This window comes from Bombus impatiens, unplaced genomic scaffold, assembly GCF_000188095.3.
Source record: "Bombus impatiens unplaced genomic scaffold, BIMP_2.2 scf_0155, whole genome shotgun sequence".
NCBI classification, from domain to species: domain Eukaryota; kingdom Metazoa; phylum Arthropoda; class Insecta; order Hymenoptera; family Apidae; genus Bombus; species Bombus impatiens.
Genome location: NT_176574.1, coordinates 959,261 through 977,211, shown reverse-complemented (window position 1 = coordinate 977,211; position 17,951 = coordinate 959,261). Strand labels below are relative to the sequence as shown.

Here is a 17,951-nt window from a genome sequence, read left to right as displayed (position 1 = left end):
GAATCTCTCGAGAGTACGAATCAGGTCTTAAGGTTGACTCTCGCCGATTCTTGTTTGTTTCCGAATTAACGAAAAGTATTCCCTTATCGTATTTACAAAAATATCCTTTCCAGGATACCCGTGAACGATAAATATACTTGCTATTTCAGTCTGTATATTTATACTCTATGCTACGTACCGTATTACACGCAGTTAATGAAAAATTAATCAGTAATTGGGGAATAACGACGCTGCCTTGAAAATTGATCACATCGGCGGATATCTGACTCGACGTGTTTCTTCGTTTCCAACGTGAAAATTTGGCAATTAAGCGGAATATTTGTAATATTTATATTATACCTCTATTAATGTTCGAAGGTAATTAATATCGATAATTACATAATCGTACAATTACGTAACGCACAAAGTAAAACGAACGATAGAAAAACAAGCGGTATTTATTGACGAATAACAAACTGCGATATGAATGGAATAAAAGGGATCAACGCGCGTTAAATTTTTTCACCATGATTACGTAATTTCTCTGATACGTATCAACGTAAATGAGCCGTGCCTCGGCCGCGTATCTCTGTCGGATAACAATAACGATACGTTTTTATTCTTTTGCCTTGCTCCGTGGATAAGCAGTTTGCCTGTTGGCCAAGCCACGTTTCCTGACTAGATACCGCGTAGTCGCTGTTAGACGAGTTACATAAAGAGCAGGAAAGTCGCCTTCGAAACAGAAACAAATATCAATTTTCTTGGTTGGCGTGCGATCGACGATTAACGTATTCATAAAAATACATCGCAGATGACGATACACCGCAGCGATAAACAGTTTCTTGCGGTTACGATTTCTTTGCTGTCTGCACAAACGAGCAATTACGACGAATCACGGTTTTAAAAATGCCTCGAATTTGCATACAGTGGCTAACGAAAGTATTCGAACGATTACCACGACAAGTTTCTACGAATATATTAGAGACGCGCGTTGTGTCAAATTTTTCGAAATTTCCCTAGCGCTGTAACGAAACGCAATTATCGTAATTACAACAGTGGAATTTGAAATCAATCCGAAAATGCGCATAGAAGAGTACATTTAGTACAAAGTCAGTATACAACGTGAATAGTAGGGACAGCGCCTTTAAATTGTAGCGACGCTCGACAGCAACGCTACGACCGGACGACGGCAGAGCAGTGGTTAGCGCCGTTGGTTACGAACGTTCCAGACCAGGTTCAAATCTCGGCATTCGTAGTCCGATTTTTCTCCACGATTCCTAACTGAGAAGAAAGCAGCAGCACTATCGCGACCTAACTATACCACCTCAAAACGTATAATTAGGAAATATAAATAATGTAAAACTGAAAATGACCTCGCGATACATGCGCTCGGCTTATCGATACAGTAAATAATTGACCGTTCGAATATTTCGAGGATCTTTGTCAAGCGTGTGCCTCCAATAAACACGTTGTAACTGCTGTATGCATTTCCAGACCCGTTTCAAATTTCACCAATAGAATCGCGATAAGTTTCGTCTCGTTGGAGCGCCGACGAGACTCGAAAATGTTTTTATAATACGTTACAGCCACTCTACTACACGCCAGCATCGTAACCCAAGAACCTCGTAAATAGCCGTAGAAAGAAGCAAATGAAATTTTTTGCCTCGGTCGTCTCTCTCTCTTCCATACGAAACAATAACTTTACGTCTCTGTCTCTATCGCGAGGCTCGACGATCCGCGAAATTCTAAACCTTAACTCTCAAATATTCTCTTTACCGTGCATATCGAATTCGCCTTGTTCTCGTAACTCGTCGAATTCTCCGTTCTGTATTCTCAGGAATCATCGTGTTCTTTCGGTCGAACGTCGATTTACAATTAGATCAAGGCGATGCGAACGCTGAACTTTTGGACGAGAAGTAAAAAAAGTTAGAAGAGAACAAGATCGCGGCAGAACGACGTTCTTCGTCGAACGATGTCGAATCTACTTTCGATTTTTCTTCCCATTCTCTCTGCTTGTTTACTCGACCCGAAACGTTTCTCATTCACGGATGCAAAATTGGCAAATATCGAATTTATCGACGCCTTCTCTGTCTATGAACGAGATATCCGACTCGTCTACCTTTTCGTATTGCCGTGTCGCGGCCCAGATACGTTTCGTCGTAAATATCGAAAAATAAACGCGCGATATTTTCGTTCCGCAAAGGTGCGTTCTCGCCGATGGACGCGAACTGTTTGTTTCTCGCTTGTTTGTGTACTGTTTGCAAACGCTCATTAAAATACGATGGCATCGCGTATCGAATATTTTTGTCGTGTCGAAAGTGGACGTTTATTTATTATATATATATATTTAATTATTCTCGCATTTGCTTAAAGCGCAGTACAAAATATGATAGAATTCCGTTGAATGGAACAAAACGTTAATTGCATCCGTTTAATCGAACCTTTGCAGCTTGAATTCGCTCGTCCAAACGGCAAGCTCTTGTCTACGCGAACGAAGAGTATTAAATTCTTGGACATTCGCGATAAAAATTGCACAGGTCCTGTCTTGAGATTCTTTCTAGCGTTAGTTGCGCCGTTGAACGAGAAACATTGGAAAACGAACAAAATACGATACTCCAATCGCGTAATCGTGCGCCGACAAATTCGGCTAAACGAAATTCTACCGTAGTCGAAAACGTCCTTCGCGTATACTTTCGCAATATCCACGAGCCATAGATTTCATATAGGAGACTTGCAAACATCCGAAACGAGCGTCGTCATTCGCCAACGCGATCAGCGAACTGTTCACCGATGAGCATTACGCGCGTTCCAGACATCGTTGTTGTATTCGCGATTCCCCGGTCCTCGACCAGCGAGGAAAATACTTTGCCGCGGTAAAGAAAGGCGCGAGCTGCGCGATTATACCGTCGTTGCCAGATCTTTGTCTGCTTAACCTACTCGCGTACTACTTCGCGGCATTTCCAGAAAATGCTTCCCCTCGTAATTTCGCCGGTACGCTAATTCCTGGAACTCATGCTTGTTAGGAGCTCGAGAAAGGAAGAGTGCCGTGCCGCTGCCTTCGTCGTCGTCGTCGTCGTCGTCGTCGTCGTCGTTGCTAGTGCTGGGTGCTGCTGTTGGCACACGGGGAGTGGTAATAAAGGGGTGAAGAGAGATCGGGGTGAGAGACGGTGGAGAGATTACAAAGAAAGGGGAAAAGGGGGCAGGCAAGGTGGGGGTGAAAGACAGACAGAGAGAGAGAGAGAGAGAGAAAGGGTGGGAGAGGTTGGAGACGGATCAAAGCGAAGTAGGGGAGTAGGAGCAGCTTTGCCGGTGGAAGAGCAGGAAAGCGAGATAACGGGCGAGTGGGGAGTACGAGGAAGGAGTTAGGGGGATGTTGATAGGGACGAGGGATGAAGGAAGCGGGAGAGAAAAGGGGCTGGAGGGTAAAGGGAATGCCGCGTGCGCCAAGCACCCAGCCTGGCTGGCTCGTCACTCTTCTTCGAATTCTCGGGTTGGGTTGGGTCCGACCCTCGTCGAGGGTTGGTGTCGGAGTCGGACGATAGCGGGTAGTAGCGCGGCGGTGGTGGTGGGTGGTCGGGGTCGCGAATCTCTTTTCCAGACCGTTCTCCTCTCCACCCTCTACATCCGTCGAAATAGAACGCGGATATCGCGTTCAATTTCCAGTTTAAGAATTAACGGGGCAAAACTACATAGTCCCGGCTCGTTTTCTGGGACGCTAAATTCGGAATGAAGGCGGCCGGATGCGCGACGCCGACGACGCACGCCTGCTTCTCTCCGTACCAACCGGGGAAAACCTAACCAGAACCGAAAACGGCCCGATATTTTATGCATGTGGCACGGGAATTTCCAGACGATACGCGTCGACGGTGGGCTTTCCTGCGCGCGTTTCGAAACCCCGTTCGATAGACCGGCGACTCGTTGTTATTCCTCGAGTGTAACGCGCACGCGATATCATCCGCAGCTCGCTGCTACCGTCGCGAGCACGTTCAAAAATGCGGCAATCGTCGCTCGCGATTTACTCGCGGCGCTCCACAAATTCTTCTTTCCGTTCGCTGCGCACGCCCGCTAAGATCCTGCGCTTTCGGAAAAATCTTTTATCGAAAGCCACCACGACCATCGTGTTACGTAAGAAACAAAGGTGCACGACGGAAGCGCGAGACTGTTTTTTTCACCGGCGAGAATCGTTCGCCTCGATCGGTCGATAAGTCGAGCTGCGCAACCCCGGAACGTAGAAACGTCTTTGGGCTTTGAAACGGTAACGAAAGAGTTAAATTTCGTGGATATCGAGCCCGTGCCCCAGTCTTGTTCCCTACAGCGACAGCTGGATCGATATATGGCGACGTTGCCGAGCGTGAACCCTGCAGCGCTCGCACGCGCTTCGTTCCTTCCCCGGTAAACTTTTGTCCAGGACACCGCCGGCTGGTTCGCTGCCCCGCCTGCTAATATCCGGCCAATACTTATTCAACGCCAATTATGCACAGCAGTTTCCAAGCCCTTTATATCCCAGAAACGTTTGCCGGTTGACCTTGTATTTATTTACGTATCGAAATATATCGCGGGCAGCCTCCTCTTCTACTATACTCCCCCTCTCTCCTCTCTCTCTCTCTCACTCTCTCGTTCTCTCTCCTTCTCTCCCTCTCTCTCTCTCTCTTTCTCTTACTCGTTACTCCGGCAGACCGGGATTCCGGTTTTGTATGCACGCTGTTGGAGGAGCGCTCGAAGTCAAGTACCGGTACTCGAGATTGCGTGAATTTTCCACCGCCAGGTTGATGAAACAAAAATAGACGGTGCGCGCTTGATTTTTCCAGCGGCAGCTTGCTCCACGCTATACGGTAATCCAGCGGAGCTGAGAGCTCTCTTCCATCTCCGCGTTATTACGATTATACCGTGTTCTCCCGTATGTTCGTCTCGGAAGATCCTCCTTGCGCCGTACGTATTCCTCAATCGGAACAATTTCTATGGTCGACTCGTAGTCGCTTGGAAACGCGGGTTTGTAACGTTGATCGCGCGAGTTTTCTTCGCCAACGTACACGTACAGCGATTATGGAAACTATTGCCACGCACCGTTCTATTTATTACAGCATTTATTTAATATTAATCAGAACCAAGTATACTGCGTCTCGTATCTTTTAATAGCATCTTCCTGCGTTTACGAAAATTTGATTTCCTGTGAATGAGACGAAACCGATAAATAGACGGTGCTTTTACGCGTTTTTCGAGAAATTCAAGGTTCCCGTTGTAAAATATCCAAAATATATGGTACATTATGTCTAACTTCCGTTTCTTTCGTCATCCTCGTGAAGATACGAATCTGCATATATATGCGCAGAAAAGAAAAAAGAGAGGAAAAAGAGAAGAAAAAAGGAAAGGTAAAAAAAAAAAGAGAACGCCCAGTTGAAATGCTCGTGATAACGTACAACTACGTTTTTGCGGCAACTGTATGCGTACGATGCGTGTGTACGATAGGAGGTATAGTACTCGCTCGCGAGGGGAGCGATTTGCCTAAAGTTAGGCGGCGGTAATAAGGACGATTTATAAGTACGATGAACAGCGTCGACCAAGAAAATGACCACCGGCAGCATGCATCTTTTATTTAACCACGTTGTCGCACAGGTGCCACCACCGGCATTTGCCCGTGAAGTTCGCAAGGGCAGATATGGCCGCGATAAATAAATAGCCAGGAATATCGTGAATGCAGCCGGTTAGACGCGTGTACGCGAGACCATATACGTCTATATGTACGACCCAGTTTCACCGAGGAAACTATGTGGAAAACATTTTCCATCGGCGAGTCCGCGTTTTGCCGCAGGACTGTACTCCGCGTAGGCGCATTATGGCCGTACGTATTACCAGTCGGAGCTGCCTTTGGAGGTGGCGGAGGTGGGAAGATGTGTATGCGCAGAAACTATAGACGCGGCGTCGTTCGATTCCATTATAGTTCTGTCCTCCTGTTAACCGTCGTAACGCGATGCGACACACTCGTCTCTGCAGCGAACGTGCCGCTCTGTGGACGTTCGTCTTTCGATGCCGCCGTCTTTTTCTAAGGAAACGCGAAAGAACGACGCGCGAAAACAACCCAAGTACGAGAGCTTCTCGAATATCGAAGCCTTTTACGCAGAACCTCGCCAGCGTACAACGATCCGAAACCCAGACGATTTAGACGAAACGTTTCGAGTTTCGAACAAATTCAGCTTGCAACGAATCGAGTATACCGTGGTTTCTGCTTCTTGTTCCACGATGTTCGATCGTGGCTGATTAAATAGCGTGTAGCGTAATTAACGTCGTTTAAAATATTACTCGGTTTTTGCGGGTCGATGTTACTCGGGAAATTCGGTTTCGCCAATGATTCGCATCGAAGTCAAGGCGTTCTATATTTTCAACGATCTTATCGTCGTTGTTTGAATTATCGTCAGAATGCGAAGAATGTACTGGAAGTTTTACCTTCGTCGTGGGTTGGCCGTTCGACCGCGATATTTATCCGCAGAAGTATCCGTAACGTTAGAACGTACGTCTGCCACGAGTAGCTTTCTTTAGATTTATTATTTCAAGATCGGGGAATTCATCTTGCGCAACCAAGCGGTTTGGAAGTTGCCTGTGAAATAACCACGGGATTAAAAAGGCGGTATGGCTCGATAGTTTTACAATGCGAGAGTCGTTCCATGAGAACCTTTTGCGCGGCAAAGATAACGACACTCCGGCACTCGCGTCGTGTTTAGCCAATTTTTTGTATTTTTGAAAGTAACGATTATCCGAAATTGCGAGCACGTAAAAAAGAAGAAGAACGTTTTGATATGTAACGAAGCAGAGCGGATTTTTATTCGTATTTTTATAGAACACAATTAAAGCAACGGAACCCTGCTTTTTACATATCTTTGTAGATTGTACGCATTTTTTATGATATCGCGCGATTTTTCAATTTTCCGGGGGTGCGTAATAATTCGCGGATCTGATAACGCGGATGAAAACGCTTTGGTTTGTTCCATCGATGCCAAACGATACTTAAAGCGCGTCGTGACAATTAGAGAGAGCGAACGTGGAACGAGATAAGGACAACGAGCGGATAATTCGCTAATAAACGCCACTCGTTCCTGTACATCGATCCCGAGCATTGTTCCTTCTTTCTTTTAATCTCTTTCGCGGTTTCTTGTACACTTAGACTCGAATCGACCATATATCGTTTCAACGTATGTACGTATTTCATGGTGGTGGAAACGCCGCTGGTAATGCTATCGTCGACCAATCGTTAATCTAAAAAGTTTTCCACTCTTGCTATTAATTTTGTAAGAAAAGTGACGTATTCCGCGCGAGGAGGAACGATATTATCGTTAATTTATCACACGCTTGGGACAAAAGTCACGTGAAAAATGTTTCCGACGAACAACGACTCGCAGGGACAGACAGCCGCGTATTTGAATTCCGCTTCGTTTTAAACGTAGACATTTTTAAACACGAAATTCGACCCTTTGTTCGAAGGAGAATTTTATTCGTTTAATAAAAAGAGAGCGAGATGTTGCAACGTTCGCGTAAACGTAAAATTATCGTCCCGTATAATTATCGTAAATTGGTAAATTTAATATTCGACGAAAGCTACGTATTTACTTTCAACTATACGATGCAAGCTTAACTATTACGACGTACGTAAACTTTTTGATCGTATTTAAAAGATGAAATTTGTTATCAAACAATTGTTTTTATTTCGTTCCTGGAATATCGAACGATATTGTACGATATAAAATTGTTTCGCGCGTGAAACTAAACACACGCGACCGCGAGTTTCCGCGGAACGTTCGTTTCCGAGCTTGGATCGATTATTCGTGGAAAGATATATCGACGCAAGAAATATCAGTGGTTCGTTGCTTCGCCTCGATACATCGAGGAAACTTTTCTTCGCCTTTGCCGGCTCGCTAGAGGTACTCTTGTATTTTTTTCTCTCCACTTTTCTTCTCCTTCTCCATTCTCCATTGGAATCCCATCGATGGCTACCATTCCGTTTACAGACTCTCTCGTATCGCTTTTCCACTAACGTTGCGTTAAACTCTCGTTTCTACGTGCTTTCTTTCCACCGACAGAATACACGACGAATTTCAACGCGATCAATATGCGATAAACTAGAAGCAATTTCGATATACGTTCTTACGTGGAAAATGATTTCTTTGCGTTGATTTAAATACACAAAGAGCCGGTATGGTAAACCGCAAGTAACTCAGAGATACGTCCTTGTCTATTTAATTGTACAGGGTAGTTGGTAACTGGTGGTACAAGCGAAAATATAGAATAAAAATTTTTTTTTTTTTAATTTTTCCATCGAGACAACGATCTACAGCGAGATCCGTTATAACGAGACGCGACAAAGTGCACGCGTACCGAGCGAAAATTCAAAGTCGATTTTCTCGAAAACAAAGCCTCGAACGAAAAATTGTTATTCTATATTTTCCACTTGTTTTTTCGCGTAGAATCACCCCCTTTTCCGCTTGTACCACCGGTTACCAACCAACCTGTACACAGTAGGTACAAACGTTATAAGAGGATTCGTCGTAGAATTAAAGTAGACATTGTTTGATGTGCTGTTCATTCTTGAAATGAATATATTAAATTAATATTTTGAAACTAATCGAAATTCTGGTTATCGCGAGAAGTCAGCCTGCATCTAAAACGTTCATTCATCCGGATTAATTTCGACCTTACTATGCTGGTAACAACGGAGTTTCGAGAAAGCGATTCAACGTTCTGGCCAGCGTTTCGAAATTTTAAAGCATCGAGGATGATTCATCGGAACAGAAAAAATGCGATTTCTTGGCGGTTTAACATTCACCTGTTGCTAATACATATTTTCTGCTGCACTTATCGAAATACGAGGATGCTATTGTTTTCTTTCTTTCTTTCTTTTTTCTCTTCGTTTTTTCGTTTTTGCGTCGTAAGCATGACACTGCTCGAATCGAACTTTTCCTTCTCTTTCTAACTTTACTTCGCTTCTCGCGTTCGATTTAATTATTAGCACCGAAGAAAAAAAGAAATACTTTTCTACTTTCGACGCGTACCTTCGTCGATATAAAAAAGAAAATTTCCATCTCGTTTATCTTTTTTTTTTCCCCTCTTTCAGCTGACACATTATAATTGATGTATGGTAGAGTATCGAGAAGAACGTTTAATTACCAATGAATATGCCGTGCTGCGTGTTTCTCGATCGATACTATCCTACTATAGTCAGGATCATTTTTTAACGGTTATCCAAATGGAAGAGAACGAATTCGCGAGATTTATCTAGTACCTGTCTAATCGCAGCTGCTAAAGTTATCTACCGCGTATGTATTTATTATAAATACGAGTGGTTCCTGTCAATTTGTATTTTGTATATCGCCAGATGAATAATCGCTTTATCGCGTAAAATACGAAATACAAATTGTAACGGGGAATTCTAAAATTAAGCGATCACACTCCAAGTATTACGATAGGTCATTTATTACGATCCAATAACGCCAGCCAAAGATTAATCGTTTCGTTCGTTCGTTCTTTTTTTTTTTTTTCTTTTTTTCATCCTTTTATACACGTAATCCATGGGAAATGGAATTTTATGATTTTTCTCTCTTGAATTCATTTTTTGGATATAACACGGCAGCACTGACATAGCTTTCTTTTGCCCAGGATAGGACGATTTGTACGTCGTTTCACGGTGTCGGACAGCGTTCTGTCCTGCAAACGAGTAATCCTTCGACGACAGGAGAACCGAAACGGAGAGGATCCGCGCATCGCGACGCACCGATTGGTACCTCTCGTTTTGGCAGAATATTTATTCAATTTATTCGGAATATTTGATTATTCCTGATCTATATCCGATCGTTACGCGCGTCAGTTGCTCCTTGTTCGTCCCACGCGATTCATAGGATTTCCTAAACGTACTCTACCTATATGTATTTTACTTTTAGAAAGACGTTCGACCAGATTGTGATTTCCACAAGGACGAAGAACATCGTTTTATTAAACCGCTACTTCGATGTTCCATTCGTCTTGCAAAATTATCGCGATCATAACTCGATACTGCTTTAATTTCGCGCTTACGCTCACGTCCCAGTTGCCTGTATGTACTCGAGATTTGTTAACATATTTCAACGAAACGTCGAACATACGTGCGTATGGTAATTTCTATTGCTGTGTAGTTGTATCGAGTTGTGGCGACATTCGACGGCAATCATTGTCGGACGACGGCAGCACCTTAGGTTACGCACGTTCGGGACCCGGGTTTCAAATCCCGGCGACCGCCGTCCGATTTTTCCTTCCACCGCATCTAAATTAGAAGAAAAGCAGCAGTACACTCCAACAGCGACGTGTACACCAGCGGAAGAACGTATCTCGGCCTCTACACCAGCAGTAGCGCTATCACCCGCAACTATCGTCTCCACCTCGGAGTATTCCGATGGAACGAAATGACAATGGTTTATTCGCGTAAACGCAAACTTTGTAACACGAAGTACGAGTGCGCTGACAAACGAGGAGTTGGTTTCGACGATACGCGTAACATCCTGGTCCCCACGGCCGCGTATTAGCGGCGCGCTATTCCAAAATAGTAAGTGGTAATTGCAGTTGATTACGTACGAAAAAAGGAAGTTATTAGGGTAGAGTGTAGAGTCACGGGGAACGATACGTTCGAATTAAAACGGACGAAACGCGGAGATAAAACGATTCTGTTATTTTCGAGTCGCGTGGTTAAGAGGCAAACCGATTTCGTTTAATCGAATTGTCTAGAAATTACGAAACGGTCGATCGATTTTACTATTTTCCATCCGAACATTGCCGATACATGTTACAGTCGGAATAAACCGAGTGTACGACGCTTATTTCATGGACAACGCATACGTAAGTTGATTCGTTTCGAAAGGATCGAAGGGATATCGATTGTACGCGTTCCTCCGAGGCTCGCGTTAAAAGATCAGGATTAATACGGTACAGGTAAACTTGCACCTCCGTTCGTTGCAAACTCCAGTTCAGCTAAACGATCTTCCATGGTTTTTCTTTTCGAATAACTTTCGTAGATACGTTACGAGAAGAATTTGATAGATTTACAGATCCGGCTATTATTCTATATAGCGAATAAATTGGCCATTCAAGGCCGGTTCTTTCGGTGTTATGACATCATCGCTCGAAACCTCTCTTTTTCATTTTTCATCGCCGCTAAGATTTTTACTTGATACAACCACCATACGTGTGCTTACGGATACGAGAGGATAGAAAAGAAAGCTTATTTTTGGTCAACCAAGGTTCGAGGTTCAAATCGAGAGGCCATGATCGTCGACATATATAATTTTTCATTAGTCGGTCTTTTTTTTTCCTCATTCCAAGCGGTCTTCGGTATATTAGAAATTGACCGATCCGAACAAATCTAACGACATAATTAATTCTTTGGAATTTTCTGCGATGGTATTTTATCGCGACACGTCTCCGATAAATTGTACTATATTTGGTATTTTACGTCGTAAGGCGCGCGTGATACGAACGAATTGACAAATTTACGATAAAATAATGGAGAAGCGGAAACGCGTAACTTAACGCGCTACGTAAGTTTCATTGCTGAAATAATACAGGGTGATTGGTAACTGGTGGTACAAACGAAAAGGGGATGATTCTACGCGAAAGAAGAAGTCGAAAATATAGGATAAAAATCTCTTTTTTTAATTTTCCCATCGAGACAACGATCTACAGCGAGATCCGTTATAACGAGACGGGACAAAGTGCGCGCGTACCGAGCGGAAATTCAAAGTCGATTTTCTCGAAAACAAAGCCTCGAACGAAAAAATGTTATTCTATATTTTCCACTGCTTTTTTCGCGTAGAATCACCCTCTTTCCGCTTGTACCACCGGTTACCAACCGCCCTGTATAATTTTCATATTCGTAATTTTTCCCTTGCGCGACACGAAAGACGAACTTTATATTACACGCTGCTATACTTTCGAGGGGCAGTGTACCGGTGTTGTTGCACCGGCAATAAGAAGAAGTAGAAGAAGAATCGTTAAGTCGATGGCTGGATGTCGTTTCGTATGCGCGCGCGCGCACGCTGCATTTCTACCTTTTGAGAGGCGCGACTCGTAGGTGGTGACCGAGGACACGAAGGAGGAGACAGTGTTCACGGTTACATAACGTAAAAGATAGCAAGCAAACGGTAGAAAAAAAAGGGGCAACGATTTCTTCTTTTTCCTCTTCTTCTTTTCCTGCTGCTGCTGCTCCCCCTCCCCCTCCCCCTCCTCCTCCTCCTCAGTCTGTTTCTTCGGCTCGAATGCTCGTTGACATCAGGGGCGTTAGAACGATCTTTGAAGGAAAAGGTAAAGGCCCTTCCTAAACGATCTCTTTTACGCGCAACACAGCCAAGTTGCAGACTGACGCCAGCAAACCTATTTAGGAATCGATATTTGCGAGAATTTTGTCCATTCTCTCTTCCATTCGTCCTACCGTCGCTTTCCACTTTTCGTTCGTGCAGCCGTGTTAATAAAATTTCCTCCGTTCTATAAATATCGAACGTTTCGAATTTTATCGATTATTGGAGCGCCTGGCGTTGCAAGAATTGTAATTCGTTACACATTGGAAAATCATCAGCGATAAGCAAGAGAGATAAGATGCGTTAACACGCTGACGCGAAGGAAACGAAGAATTTCTACATCGAGATGTCGCGTTACGTAAAAGTAACGACTCCGTCGATGTTTGACACTTTAATTATGCTTATCGTCTGTCCCTACGCCAACGACCGATCCAAGGATATCATCGTTGGACAGTCGAATCGTTAACGATCCGTAAAATTAAGTAATAGACGCGAGAACGCGGATAATTTTGTTTTGTAGCACGTTGGTTTACTCGTATAATCGATTTCACGATTTTGTAATTAAAATTAACGAAATTACTAGGTTGAAAATCGTAGCGAACGCACGTTCGTTTAATAAAAGCGACGGCGATCGTTGAACGTAATAGAGAATCGTTCATGGGAATGGGTTTGATATCGGGAGGAACGATACGAGTTGCACAACGAGGCAGAATCATTTTTTGATAAGAGATCATCTCTTTGTTGCGGCGTAGCAATTTTGCCCCCTTTTGTGGCTTCTATCGCAGCGATGTGCGCGTGTTCAGATTATCTTTGATAAGTCACCATACATCGTCCGTCGTTAGTCTCCATAAAGATCCGGCCTATTATACGTTGCGAAGTGGTATTGAATCTATTTTAAGCACTAATTTAACGAGAATAATGCGAGATACGTGATCTCTCTCTCTCTCTCTCTCGTAACGCTTCGATTCTGATCGATCGCGAACGATCTGCGCGACCACCGCCGATACTTTTGTTCGATAATAGCGATGGAATAATTCAACGATTTTTATCGTTGCATCGGATTTACGTGCGCCAGAGCCTTCGTTTTAGAGAAACCGTAATTGATTAATAACCCTCAATAACGTTACACCATCGATCCTATATTTTATAAAATTTACACGGATGTAAGTAGAACTCGAAAGTCGTAAGTTACGTATCCGATGCTTCGTTTCGTTCCCTGGCACTCGGACGTAACGTCGTGTTTCGTCAATTTACGGTTAAAGTTGGAACCAAACGATCTTTCAACAGCGACAGTCGATTCCCGGAATTTCGATTAAACAATTTTCCAAGTAAAAATGCTACGCTACACGTAACTGATCGTAACTCTCCGCTCGTAAACAGGGACTGCTTCTAAAAGATCGATATTTACCTCAACACTATGAAGCAATTTGTAATACCGACATCATCGCGTCGTCGCGTTTTCAAATAAATCACGTTCCTTCGTTATTTATCGATAGCGAACCGATAAGGAAGGTAATAGTTAAGCGTGTAATTATCGCTATATAAAACAATCGTTCGAAGACTCGCGTATTACTGGAAACGTATCAATCGAACGCACGTCGAACGTATCGCGGTTAATTCTCATTTGAGAGCAGCCGGTTTGCCTGCGATCACGATAAACGCGTGCAACTTGTAACTAGATGCAGAAATCCAAGATGTAATACTAGCCTCGACGTCTTACGCTTTATCCAGCTACAGTTTCGTTACCTTCCAGCGACTGCTACCTACTACCAATTATAAGTAAAAACGTGACGAAGCAGCGACTGACCGGATGCCGGATATAAGACGTAGTATCTGTTATCTGACAGCGACGCGCTTCCAGTAACATACGTTCGATCGATATCGTAATTGGTCGCGCGAAACATTTCGTGTAACACCTTGTCGTTTTTAGGAAATCGGATCGGAATCATCGATTACACGGTTGATCGTTCTTCGATAAAGTAGCGCCCTACGTTGCTCGACTTTTGATTATCCGACGTTATAACGTTATAACGTTACGGTATCTCGCAGAAAAAATATCGAGAAGTTTTCGTCTCGAATAGAGCTATCGAAGGTAAGCGAACTAATTTACTCGTTTACGGTCGGACGTTAAAAAAATTCCTTCTCGAACCGTAAATATTTAATGTTTCGTGTAATTGGCAATGCGAGCAGAAAAATACGCCGACCGTAAAGCGTCGAAGTAAACGACGAATCTGCGGACGAAAGTCACTGAAAAATTTCCATCGGTACGAAGCGTTCGCGACCCTTGGCTCGCGCACATCCCTCTACGTTCGATCATCTTCTCGTAGGAGTATCGAGGCTGGCGAACCGACCACGAGAAATCCGAACTTGCCGATGTATTTCTCGAGAAACAGCGCTCTCCCTCTCGTTCGTGGAGCAGAACAAACCGTTCGTCGCTCGGTTTCCCGTGGTTCGGATTTTACGAGCTCTCGTAAACGCGTTCGATTTAATTCTCGCGCGTCACGTGTGCACTTTGTCGGTGCTGTCGAGAGCAGAGAGGAAGAATACAGGAAGCACAAAGAGAAACGAAGGGGGAAAAGGAAAAAGGGAGAATAGAGAAAGGGGGCGGAGAGGAAAAAATAGAACGTGAAAAGACGAAGGAAGGGAGAACGAGAGAGAGAGAGAGAGAGTGGCTGGGTCGAAACCAGTTCGTAAACCTAGAAGACGGTTAGTTTTGGTTGGGAGTCGCCGTGGGTGGCGGTCGACCAACAGGAACGAGAAAACCTGCACTGGCTTCTGTTTTAATGATGATCTATTTCGGTCGATGGCATTCGAACTCTCGCCTCGTGCTTCGTCAGTCAACAGGAAGCAATAGAATTTAATTTTCCACGGAGCACGTTTTCTCTTTCCGAAGGCATAGCGGCGATTCGATTAAAAATAAGTCACTCGTGAGCGGAGAATCGAACAGCACCGTTCGTCGCTGCGTCCTCCGGTTCCTCGTCATTCTCCTTCTTTCCAAGGATGTTCTATTCCGATTCGATTCTTCGCCGAGATCCATCCTTTCCGTTAGGTTCCAAGATCCATCTTTCTAGACGATCCTCTTCCGCTATCCAACGTTTCTGCCAAACGATTCTTTATCTTAAAAATCGAGAATCCATCATCTTTTTCTTATTTGTTTGTTTGTTCGTTCGTTCGTTGGTGTTTTCGTTGGTAAGGAAGTTTCCTCGCTAGGGACTACATCGTCGTTCTTCTTACGATAATCCGTAAACGTTTAGTTCGCGATTAGCAGTCGGTACGAATATCTTTTTGTCTTTCTAATTATACGTTAAGACAGCAGAGCGATTAAATTCATTTGTAACGATACAATTACGGTGATAACTTCCTGAGCTTATTTTGAGTTTATAGAATTTATAGGATTTCAAGATGTACAGATACATACACGCACATACATATCCATATAAAATATATCTTAAAATCTAGAAATCTTGCGACTCAATCTAAAAATCGTAAACAATTATAAGCATATATTTACGATATCTATGATCCGAGGAAATTTTCGAACGGAGAAAATCCTCGATCGCACGATTTAGATTTTTAAAAGACTCTGTTCTCGCGATTCCATTCTTCAAAGCGAATCGAACTTCTCGAGTTGCGTTTCTTCTGCTTTACATTGACAAAGACGCGAAACCCTTTCTTTCTTCGTCGACCTGTTCAACGTCACGATGACTCACGAATAGTTTCGCTGAACACCAACTTTTTCACGAACGAAGGTCGCATTTCGATGAACGTGCTTCTTTCTTCGCGTCGCAATAAGATGCGTACGAGGAACGTAAGGGTCATCGGGTGGAAAAATTTCCACGGCGAGTTCGGTTCTTCTATTGGGTCGGCAACTAAGCGATTGCGGATTTTGTCATTATGCGATTATTGATAATTATATAAACAATACGAATCTGCGTTTTAGATCAACCTACGTGTACTGCAACGCGTAAATGTATAGATAGAAAATTGGGAAACAGACGTCGATTAATTAAATCTGGAAGATCCGAGAAAGTCTCCGCTGTGGAACTATCACACTTTCATCGTACAAAAACGAAAGGCTCCTCCTCCACCGCGGAAACGTATTAGGTTGGCCGAAAAGTTTCTTTCGTTTCGCAAGGAAGAAACAATAGACGCACAACATTTTTTGTTTTATATTCTTTTGATCCATTATTTTTTCTATTCTACAATTTACATCGTATGATCCGTTTTGCATTACGCGCAGTACATCGACGCGTGTAATAAAATATAATATAAAAATGTTTCGCATCTATCGTTTCCTTCTAAAACGAAAGAAACTTTCCAGACAACCTAATACAAAGAATTTCGTTTTCATTTCCGTTTATTCGTCGTCGTTGCAGTTTAGCTGAATATCCTGTCGTTTTACAAGCCAGTATACGTTACAGAGGAAACTGTCGACCGTTAGGCGTTCATTGATTAACCCCGACTGCTCGAAACGAATTCGATTTCGCTTAGTTTCGAACAGCGGAAAAGTGAAATTTTACCGATTCGGGCGTGGATACGATTGCGCCGATCCGAACCTGTTATTAAAGCGAATTATGCGAATCGGTTTTATCGGAGAATATCCTTTCGTTCGGATACCCGCCAGTGTAACGTTAAAATCGATTAAAAGAAACTTACAGTACAGAAACGAAGGGAGGTTTTAAAGCGAGCGAACGATACAAAAGCAATTTCACCAAGTATCGTAACTAGAATGGAGATGGTGTTAGATGTAACGTGCCCAAGAAATACTCTCCACGTTCAACAATATAATTTATTTAACAATCGACAGTCAACAAGCAACAATCAACAATCAACAATCCTCTCTTTTCGACTATGTTTGCTTCGCTGTTAGACTCGACCCTTCGCACTTCGCTGTTCAAAACCGAATGAATCTTTGAACAACATTAGGTTCAGCTAGAACCAAACATACGATAATCATTTATTATTCGCGTTATAGTACCACGCCAGAATAATTTACTTGTAATTCTCCACGAGAATTGATCGTAAACTACTTCCAAATATTAAAAAGAAATCTGTGGCGGCATTCGACAACAAATACCGCCACTGGACGCTAACTTCTACCGGACGACGGTAGCGCAGTGGTTAGCGCCTTAGGTTAGGAACGTTCGGGACCCGGGTTCGAATCCCCGCGCCCGTAGTCTCCGATTTTTCTTCCATGGCACATAAATGAGAAGAAAGCAGTAGTTAGTAGCTTTATAGCGACGTTCTACATCAGCAGCAGCAGCAACACTGTCGCGACGAACTACTATTTCACCTCAAATCTCTGGACAGATTCTTTTCTTTCGTTGCCCCTCGATATCTCCACTATGCACTCATTGTGCATGTGCGCATATTACTCCTCATTTGCTGCCGTGCATACAGCGCACATCAACCGACTTACTTTGTATCAACACTGATCGCTGTCAAATCCAATGTAAATACAGTTTTACATATATATTCCAATATATTCGGTTCAACGTATCTCCGCTGCTATTGCAGATGTGTCGGCAATTCGATGCGCGTTACAACGCGTTCGTTAGACGTCCGCCACCGTTGCCGCGTACGCATTCTTGCGAATATTCGGCGGAAAGATCGTAGGGATATCGATGGTACATTAAGCATGTCGGCCTTACGCTTTGACGACATTAT

General features: G+C 43.5%; 1 protein-coding gene and 1 long non-coding RNA gene across 2 annotated transcripts in view; both read left to right on the top strand.

The window, feature by feature from the left end:
- Positions 1 to 17,951, top strand: part of LOC105680419 (uncharacterized PE-PGRS family protein PE_PGRS20-like) — a 100,293-nt gene that overhangs the window by 41,332 nt on the left and 41,010 nt on the right. The window lies entirely within an intron of this gene.
- On the top strand, positions 13,219 to 17,493 carry LOC117151363. Its single transcript, XR_004461223.1, has 3 exons — positions 13,219 to 13,237; positions 14,996 to 15,000; positions 17,332 to 17,493. It is a non-coding gene; the product is annotated as an uncharacterized LOC117151363 (long non-coding RNA).